Source organism: Neomonachus schauinslandi, chromosome 5 (assembly GCF_002201575.2).
Source record: "Neomonachus schauinslandi chromosome 5, ASM220157v2, whole genome shotgun sequence".
Classification (NCBI taxonomy): domain Eukaryota; kingdom Metazoa; phylum Chordata; class Mammalia; order Carnivora; family Phocidae; genus Neomonachus; species Neomonachus schauinslandi.
The window spans coordinates 17271887-17282064 of NC_058407.1; the positions used below are offsets into that span (position 1 = coordinate 17271887).

The 10178-nt window shown below is 44.0% G+C and overlaps 1 pseudogene; it reads right to left on the bottom strand.

Moving 5' to 3' along the window:
* Positions 1 to 2698: 2698 nt before the first annotated feature.
* Positions 2699 to 5842, bottom strand: LOC110578185 (annotated as a pseudogene).
* Between the last annotated feature and the right edge of the window lie 4336 nt (positions 5843 to 10178).

Sequence of the window (10178 nt, forward strand, 5' to 3'; positions counted from 1 at the left end):
AATGATACTATTTCACAGGATAATAGGCATACAATCTGGTAGATACAATCAGAAGGACTACGTACAAACAAGAGTTAAATCATGGGAGAGGCCTTGAAGGAAAACTTTTTTTTTTTTTTTAACATTGCTAAATTGTGTACAGTTTGCACTGTTACCCTTTTCTCACCCTACACTACCTACCTCTCTTATCTATCTCATGTTAGGAACGTTTTGCAAGTTTACACATTCTGATTACAAACTGTTACAGGGCTCTGAACTGTTATTTGGAACAGAGAAGTCTCTATTAGTTTAAAAGGAATACTTTCAAGTTCACAAAAGCTGTCTTCCTTTGAAGCTGCCAAACTGACCACCTACACACCAGCTGTAAGTCCTTTATTTCCTTCGCAAGGAATACAGGAGAGAGGTGACTACAGAGACTCAAAGCAGAACCAGCGTATTTTTGTATGGCTTTTCCCTCTGCACTGGTGGGATGCTGCCAAAGTAGCTTCCTATGTCCCTGTTCCCCCATCTCCATCTTTTGTCACTTTATTTTGATAGGATTTCGGATTTATGGACAAGTGGCAACAGTAGTATAACTCCTATATACCTTTTACCCAGATTCAAAAATGGATACATTTTGCTCCATTTTCTTTTTGCTTTATCTTAGTCTTTTCTCTCTCCCCACACCACACACCCACACGATTCTTTTTTAATAATCTGAGAGCCAAATTGCAGCCTTTGTGTCTGTTTATCCATCAATACTTGAGTGTATACATCCTCAGTACAAGAATATTTTTTGACATAACCAGGGGGCAATGAACAAAATCAGAAAATTTGACATGAATATAGTACTATTATGTAATCTACTGTTTGTATTCAAATTTTAACTGTCTCAATAATGTCCTTTATAATTTTTCCTTCTGGTCCAGGACCTCAAACAGGATCATGCCCTGCATTCAGTCCTCCCAAATCAATCTGTGACAGTTTCTCTGTCATCTTTTGTCTTTCATGACTTTGACAGCTTTGAAGAAGATAGGCCAGAGATTTTGTAGAATGGCCCTCAATTTGGGTCTCCCTTCTGTTTCCCCGTGATTAGATTCAGATTGTGTATTTTTGGCAAATATACCACAGAAGTGATATTAGGTCCTGCTCAGTGATATCTGGAGGCACATGATGTGAATTTGTCCCATTACTGGTAACGTTAACTTTGATCACTTGGTGAAGGCGGTGTCCGTCAAACTTCCTCACTGCAAAATTACTAGTTATGTCCTTTCAGTTAACTAGTATTTGTGGGGAGATATATAAACATACTGTCTCGTTAAACTTTCACTCCTTGATTTTCTACTTATTTCATTCATATCCTATGTGTTAGTTGGTATTGTACTTTGAGAAAGAGCTTTCTCCTCTCCTGTTTACTTATTTATGTCAGTTTTGACTCATGGGTTTTTATGCTGTTTAATGGGTTTTAATCCATTACTGTATCATTTATTTTGACACTAAAATGGTCCCCAGTGGGAGCCCTTTCAATCTGCAAACCTCTCCTTTTTATATGTTACCATCTTTCTTTGAGTACTTCTTTAATTTCTGGTCCAGCTGTTTCAGGCTCCTTTTGTACTTTTCCTGCCCGAGTCATGGAATTAGCCTTTTCTCCAAGGAGCACAGGTTCCTGTTAATGTTGAGAATGGTATTTAGAGAGTAAGATCCAGATGTTAGGTGTGCTAATTGCTACAGATGTGCTCTAACTTTTAGGCTCTGTCATTGTAGAGGGCAAGGAAACACACATGTATACACTCATCCTCATGTGAATATTTATTTCTATATTTGTCTGTATTTTAAAACATCAAGAATGAGAAACTTGCAGCAGTATGCTGGAACCAGGTTGAACCAGCTCACAAGGGCTGATTACTAAATAATTGTAATTTTGTGAGCTGATATTAGCTTGAAATCAGCCATCAGAGTATTTATACCATAGCAATTGGCAAATGCTACAGATCAAGTTGGTGCACCACTGGAAATCTGCCTTCCATTATCCTCAATTTTTTGTTCAGAATACTTAGGTTACATGGCAAAGGGAATTAAGGTTGTTAATTGGCTGGACACCTTGATCTTAGTTCAACTCATATTGGACTTTAATCTACAGAACTGTAAGATAACCAATGTTTTCTTTAACCCACTACGTTTGTGGTAATTTGTTACAGCAGCAACGGAAAATGAATATTCATAGCATATATGTTTCTTCTGTCAGGGAGTTTTCTCTCAGCGTAATGTCAGTGAGATTCATCCCCTTTGTTGAGTCCATAATCTGTTTGATATTATGGCAGAGTAGTGTTGTATTATGAAATCCCAAAATTAGTTTTGCCATTCTCATATTGACAAACGTCTCCTTATTTCCAGTTATTAGAATACTATGATAAAGCTGCTATGAACAGGTTTGTTTTTGTTGTTGTTGTTTGCCTCGAAATGTGACATTTATTCAAAGAAAAAGAAAAGAAAAAAAAAGACAAGATGTCCATCCCTTGGCTCCCTTCCCTCCCCCCCTACTGCTCCTCTTCTGTCCCCCGAGGACTGGACCTTGGCTAGGGCTAGGTAGCAGGACAGCTCCTCTCAGATGAGGTCAGCAACACTGAGGGGCACCTCCTCAGTGGAGGTGTTGAGGAAGGTCTCGATGTTTCAAAGAGTCCTCTTGGCTTCTTCTGTCACCCTGTTAAAAGCCACACCCTTACAGCCAAATCATCCACCAGGACCAATTCTGTGGATATAGTTTTCCCTGTCGGTGGGAAGGTCCTAGTTGCTGACTACAGAAACCTGCTGCACATCAGCACCTCTGGCCACCAGGTGAGTGGTAATCAATACTCTGCTAGACCAGAGCAAAACTCTCTCATGATTACATTTCATGCCTTGTGGTCCACATCTCTATGCATGGCAGACACAGTGAAGTCTCCGGCATGCATCTTCTCAGCGAGCCAACCAACCTTCCCGTGTTGACTATGACTACCTGCGTGATGCTCAGGGTATCATACAAGTCACACGGTGTGTCCAGCTTCCACTCCTCTCACACTGATGTAGAACTAGTGGATACCCTCCAGGGTCAACTCCTCCTTCTTGACCAGAATCCCAGTGGGGTCCCTCATGAACTTCTTGGTCACCTCCAGGACATCAGAAGGCACTGCAGCTGACAGCAAACCCCCCTGGGTGTTGTTGTTGAGCTTTTGAAATATGTCCTTGAATCCATGGCTTAACATTTCATCAGCTTCATCCAGTACAAACATTTTGATGTATTTGAGAGATAGGTATTTCTAGTTAATCAAACACATGACCTGGGGTACCCACGATGATATGGGGAGCTTCCATTTGCAGCTTCTGCACCTCAGCATACACGTTGGTTCCACCAATGCAGGTGTGGCAGGGGGCACCCTTGTAATGTCCTAATGTCACGATTACCTTCTGCATCTGCTGAGCCAACTCTAGTGGGTGTCAGGACCAAGTCTTGCATAGCATTTAGATCCAGTTCAGTCTGCTGCATAATCCATATGGCGAAAGTGACTGTTTTCCCAGTCCTAGACTGGGCTTGAGCAATCACAAAATAACCCTTGATACAAGGAAGAATGGCTTGCTGCTGGATGGCAGAAGGCTTCTTAAAACCATTTGTGTAGATGTCACAAAGAAGGGACGCAGAGAGGTTCATGTCACCAAAGCTGTAAAAAAATCTCATTTTAGTTACTCTCGATGACGCCTTTGGGCTTCATCTCACCAGGGCCATTGTCTCTGGATTAGAAATCCTGACTCACGGATGTGATCCTTATCAACTAAACTATGAGCAGTTTTCTATACTCTTTTTTTGAGGGGGAGGATATATGAGCATCCATTCAAGAGAATGGTTACAAATACTGAGTTTTGCTTGGTTCTTAAACCAGACAATATCAGCAACGTCACATCTTCATCCCTAGAAGAATAGTCAATGTGCAGATGTCCCTGAAAAAGAGCTCAGCCACCAGCATCCCAGTATTGCACAAAGCCTGTCTGCTAGCAAAAATCCAACAAGGTCAGGTTAAAGAAGCTAGAACAATGCAATATATAATAAAAATTTTAAAATAAATTAATAATTCTGTTGAGAGTGGAACCAGAACAGAAAGTCAAAAAGCCGGTAGCAGCACCACTAAAAGTAAAGGGGGGTAAATCAAAATGTATCCATTCATTCATTTTAGGAAGAAAATAATTGAGTATCCATTCAGGGCTGACAACATTGTGCCAGCCTGGGTTATAAAGACTCTACTGACAACCTAGTAGGGACACGGACAGATAAGTAAACAGTATCTGTCCATAACTTATCTTTTAAGTTCTATGATCATGCTCTTCACTGGGTGTCATGGAAGCAGAGACATGCTTAAGTCCTGGGTATGGACCCAGGAAGGTGTACAGGAGACTGGAGTGTCCTCGTTAATGAGAACAGGAAGTTCAAAGCCCACAGGCAGGAACTTGTGGGCACAGTTGAGGAACAACAAGAACCTGATAGTAGTCAAGGACAGCAGACCTCTGCTTCCTCAGGGGTACGTTCTAAAGACACCAGAGAGGGGCACCTGGGTGGCTCAGTCATTAAGCGTCTGCCTTCAGCTCAGGTCATGGTCCCAGGGTCCTGGGATCGAGCCCCACATCGGGCTCCCTGCTCAGCAGGAAGCCTGCTTCTCCCTCTCCCACTCTCCCTGCTTGTGTTCCCTCTCTCCCTGTCTCTCTCTCTGTCAAATAAATAAATAAAATCTAAAAAAAAAAAAAAAGTAAAGACACCAGAGATAGGGAACCCTTGAAACATTACCATGTTTGTGGAGAGAAACTCCCAATAGTGACCAATGAACAAGGTGCTTTAAAAGAAATATAAACATCATACTGAACTTCTTTCAATTCCTCAAAATCCCCTCCCCACCTTTTTTGTTAAAGTAGCTAGGACTAACCTCTACCTGGAATACTCTCTCCTTCTTTTCCTATCCCCCCTCCTAAAATTTCTATCAGCATGGCTAGCAATCCTTTAGATTGCAGCTAAAATCACTTCCTCTTTGGGACACCTGGGTGTCTCAGTCGTTAAGGGTCTGCCTTCGGCTCAGGTCATGATCCTAGAGTCCTGGGATTGAGCCCCACATCAGGCTCCCAGCTTAGCAGGAAGCCTGCTTCTCCCTCTCCCACTCCCCCTGCTTGTGTTCCCTCTCTCGCTGTCTCTCTCTCTGTCAAATAAATAAATTAAAATTAAAAATTAAACATTAAAAAATAAATAAAATAAAATCACTTCCTCTTATAAGTCTGCCCTGACCCCCACTGTCTCCCTGACCCCCAAACTTTGGAAGATGCTTCTGCTTTGTACAGCTACAGCATCCTCAGACTTTCCCTATCATAGCTCTAGATTTTGTGGTCACTGTTTATATAGTTGTCTGCCTTCCCTGATAAACAATGCAGTGGTAGCCACTGGAGTATTATCACCATTCACAGCAGTGGAATCTGAAGTACATCGTAGAGCAATATCTCAATTCCTCGTCTATAAAACAGGCATAACCAGGATGCCTGAGAGAGTTGTTGTGAGCACTGAATGAGTTCATACAGACCAGGCGCTTAGAACAGTAGACCCTCACAGAGGTTCTCATACCAGCTCCTGACTCTTCTCATCATCCGCCCTTTTGGCAAATGGCAACTCCAGTCTTCTGACTGCTTGAGCCAAAAACCTTTGGAGGCATTCTTAACCACCTTTCTCTTTCTCTTTTTCTCTTACCCCTCATTCAATCCATCAGCAAATTCTGCCTGTCAACTCTCCTCTCAAATGATCCAGAGTGCAGCACCTTCTTACCACTTCCTCTATGACCACCCTGGTCTGGGCCACCATCTCGCTCACCTGGATTTTTTTTTTTTTAAGATTTTATTTATTTATTTGTCAGAGGGAGAGACAAGCACACAAGCAGGGGGAGTAGCAGTCAGAGGGAGAAGCAGGCTCCCTGCTGAGCAAGGAGCCCGATGGCAGGACTCCATCTCAGGACCCTTGGATCAAGACCTGAGCCAAATGCAGACACTTAACTGACTGAGCCACCCAGGCATCCCCCTCTCACTTGGATTATTGAAATAGCATCCTTACTGGTCTTCCTGCTTCCACCCTTGCCCCTTCACTCAGCTCTCCATAGTCATCCCTTTGAAACCTAGGTCAGAGTGGGACACTTCTCTGCCCAGATCCTTTCAGTGGTTCCTGTCTCACTCAGAGTGAAAGCCAAAGGTCTTACGATGGCCTACAAGCTTCATGACTTGCCTCTAGCTACTTCTCATTCCAGCCACATAGGACTCCTTGTTTTTGCTTTGTTTTGTTTTTTTAAGATTTTATTTATTTATTTGACAGAGAGATAGAGAGAGAGCACAAGTAGGCAGAGTGGCAGGCAGAGGGAGAGGGAGAAGCAGGCTCTCCGCCGAGCAGGGAGCCGGATGTGGGGCTCAATCCCAGGACCCCAGAATCATGACCTGAGCCAAAGGCAGCTGCTTAACCGACTGAGTCACCCAGGCATCCCTCCTTGCTGTTTCTTGAACACTTCATACACACTTCTGCCTCAGGACCTTTGTGCTTGCTGTACCTCTTCCAGATAGCATAGTTGTTCCCTCACTCCTTTCTGCTCAAACCAGCAAGACCTCTGTGGATTACCCTGTATAAAACCATCTCCCCTTCTCTCTATACCCCGAACTCTCCAACTCTTTTTCCTGTTTTATTTATATTCATAGTAGTTATTGCCATGTGGAATATATACATCTATCTACATATATACCTGTATATAGATATCTGTATTCATATACATGTACATGTCTGACTGTTTGCCTTTCCCCACCTGAATATAAACTCTGTAAGGCAGGCATCTGTTTATTTTGTTCACGGCTATATTCCCAGAGCATGAAACAGCATGGCGTTTAGTAAGTGCTCAATAAATATTTGTAAATAAATTAATGACTACTGTTATTTGGTACACAGTAGTAGGTCCACCATAACTTATTGCATGAATGAACAAATGAACATTCCAGAGTTTCCCAGGAAAGGCATTGATAATGGGGGGGGGGCTCAGGTGAAAGAAACAGGGACATGTATCCACAAACATCTGCTGCATGGGCTGCATGTTTTTGGAATCATGGTTTCTTTTATTTTTTTTTTTTTAAGATTTTATTTATTTATTTGAGAGAGAGAGAACGGGAGAGAGAGAACACATGAGAGGGGATAGGGTCAGAGGACGAAACAGACTCCCTGCCGAGCAGGGAGCCCGATGCGGGACTCGATCCAGGGACTCCAGGATCATGACCTGAGCCGAAGGCAGTCGCTTAACCAACTGAGCCACCCAGGTGCCCTCATGGTTTCTTTTAATCATTGTTTAAAATGAGTGTTTTATATGATTTGTGTCACCACTTAACTTTCTAATCCTCAGTGATCATCAGAATTATCCACAGAGATTTGTATTCAATCGGTCTTTTAATTGGGAATTTAAGTAAGTTTGACCAAGAATTTCACCCTGTGTTTCCTTATATGAAAAATGGGATTATAATACCATCCACATAGGGTGTAAAGGATAAAATAAAAATATTGTCTGTGGGGTATCTCACACATAGTATTAGGTACCCTTTGCTTCTGCTCATTTTTTCCTAAAGTTTAGAGGTTAAGTTCTTAAAAGCAAGTCATATTCCTTGCTCTCTAAAAAATTTAGGTTTGATTTCATCTTCAGTCCAGATCTCTGCTTTGAGTTCCAGATTTATTTTGCAAATATATGCTCAGCATCTTCACTTGGATGTCTCATAGATAGAGACATCGAACTCAACATACTTAAAGGAACTCAGACTTGTCTCTTTGAGACCTCTCCCTCCAGGTTCCCCATCTCAAGGAAGAGGATTACCTCATGCTAGAAACCTGAGAGTCATTTTTGGACACTTTTCTTTCCCTCACCTTTCACATGCAGCCAATGACCAGGTGCTTACAGATCTAATTCTGATTGATTTCCTTGATCCACCATCTTCTACTCTCCATTGCCTGCAGACTGGTCTTCACACACCCTCCGCTGCTCCCTTCTTGCTCAGTCTCCGCACTGCAGCCAGAAATGTCGTTTACAAATACGAATTGGATCGTGTGCAGATGGATCCTCTCCAAATCTTCAGTGGCTTCCTTTTGTCCTTAGGATTAAATCCAAAGTTTTCAATATGGCCCTCAAGTCCTGTACCCATGTCTCCTTCAGCACTAGCTGCCTCATTCTAGCCACAGGTGGAGCCCCGTCCTACCCAAGAGCCTTCAAACCTGCAGTTTCCAAACAGCAACAAGTGCACTCCCCACCCCACCCCCTTCCCTTTGTTGTCAGACCTACTCTTCCTTACTCTTCAAGGCTCAGGTTAAATGTCACTTCCTCAAAGAGATCTTTTTTACCCCTAGAGCCAACAGACCGGTCCCTTTGTTAAACACTATCATAACTCCTGGGCTTTCTTCTAGCAATCATCACAGCAGTGATTAATATAGATCTTCAATTCTAAGCCACTTGCTTCACATTTTAAGTTGCCAGCTATCAGGCAGAAGAGGAAGTAATGTGATCACTGTTGCCCATACACATTAGGATCTAATTTTTCAGAAAGGGTTGTCTCTTGACTCAATTCTACCCTGAGCTATTTTCAGAGTTGAAATTTAATTTGAATTTGGTTCCAACTTAAAGTTTAAAATATCTAAAAAAAAAAAAACCACACACACTATCTTGTGGCATACAGAATGAGAGCACCCCGTAAATAGAAGGTTGCCCACCACACACCAACTAATGAAATTTAGGGCAGCTCAAACTACAGGCTCCGTATCAATCAGAAAAAAATGGTGGTAGATTTTCAAAGCTGGGAGAGGGTGGTTTCTCTGATTCAAACTTCACGCAGAGGTCTTGAAAGACTGCAACGACCCCAGGGAGGAAGACTTACCTGGCTGGAATTTTACTTCTGGCAAACTTCTAAGAACAGCTATTTACCTTCAAGTGATATGTGATTCAGAACAGTAAGAACAAAACCCACTTGGAAATACAGTCAGAACTATTTTTCCATATTCTTTGCAATTATCATTTCATTCTTAACTGGTGTTTAGGTTGTGAAGAACACCTGCATTCACCATTATAAAAAGCATTACTGCAGATGGTCAAGACTGATAAACACGCTTCACCCAGAAGGTTAAGGTCAAAACTCAATGTGATTGCAAAGCACAAAAACAAACAAGAAAAAACTGGATAAATGTATGCTCTCGTGTCCCTTAGCACCTGAAAAGCTGCTACTAAATCACCGCTGCGACTGAGTTGGTGGAAGCTCTGCTCTGAGGAATGGAGTGGTTCCATGGTGTTCTCATATAAAACTGGAGAATTAATTTTTAAAATGACTGTATTTTGGAATAAGTGCCTGAGGACTGACACCTTTGTTTTGGTCACTGGACTATCCCGTAGGCATAGGTCATTACCTGAGTCATACCAAAGGTGCTCAAGAGTTGGAGGTTTTACGCTGCAAACTTGGGTCACTTTTACCTAGATCGTGGCGAACTTGAAAAGTGTTGGCATCCCAGCCATCTCTCCACTGCGCGCACGCACTTTGCTTCTACATCTCTCTCCCCGCCTGGGAAGGCGCTGGGAGCGGCCCTCAATCCCATCCCCTTACTGGTCCACCCGCTTCTCTCTCCGACCAGCTAGGCACGGCTCCTTCAGCGCTGCTCTGCGCAAGGGCAGGCACAGTGAGTGTTACACGCCTTGGTTTTCATTCCAGTCTGCGAGAAGGAAACACGAATCCAGCCACCAGGAGGCCCCTGGTCTGAGCACAGAAATCATGAGTCACAGATTTGGGGGTTCGGACCTAGGAGCAGCTGGCGATGTGGATGGGCGTGGGTCTGCGGGGATGGAGGGGGCTGCCGAAAGGCCACAGCCCCTTCTCCCGGGTACGGTTCCCTGAAGACTCCCGCCGTGCTCTCTTCCATCCCGCCGCTTACCCCCCACCCCCCAGCCCGCGGCTTCCAGGGTGCGGCCGGGGGTCGGGGAGGGGCGGCGCTCGCGCTCCAGGTCGCCGCCCCCGCGGCCACATCACCAGGAGCTCGCTTCCCCTCGGGCGGCGGCGCGGCTGCGCGTGCGCGGGACAGCCGCGCGGGGGCGGGGAGCGGCGGGCCGCGGGCGCCGGCTCCCGGGCTGTCAGCGCGCGGCCGCGAGGGC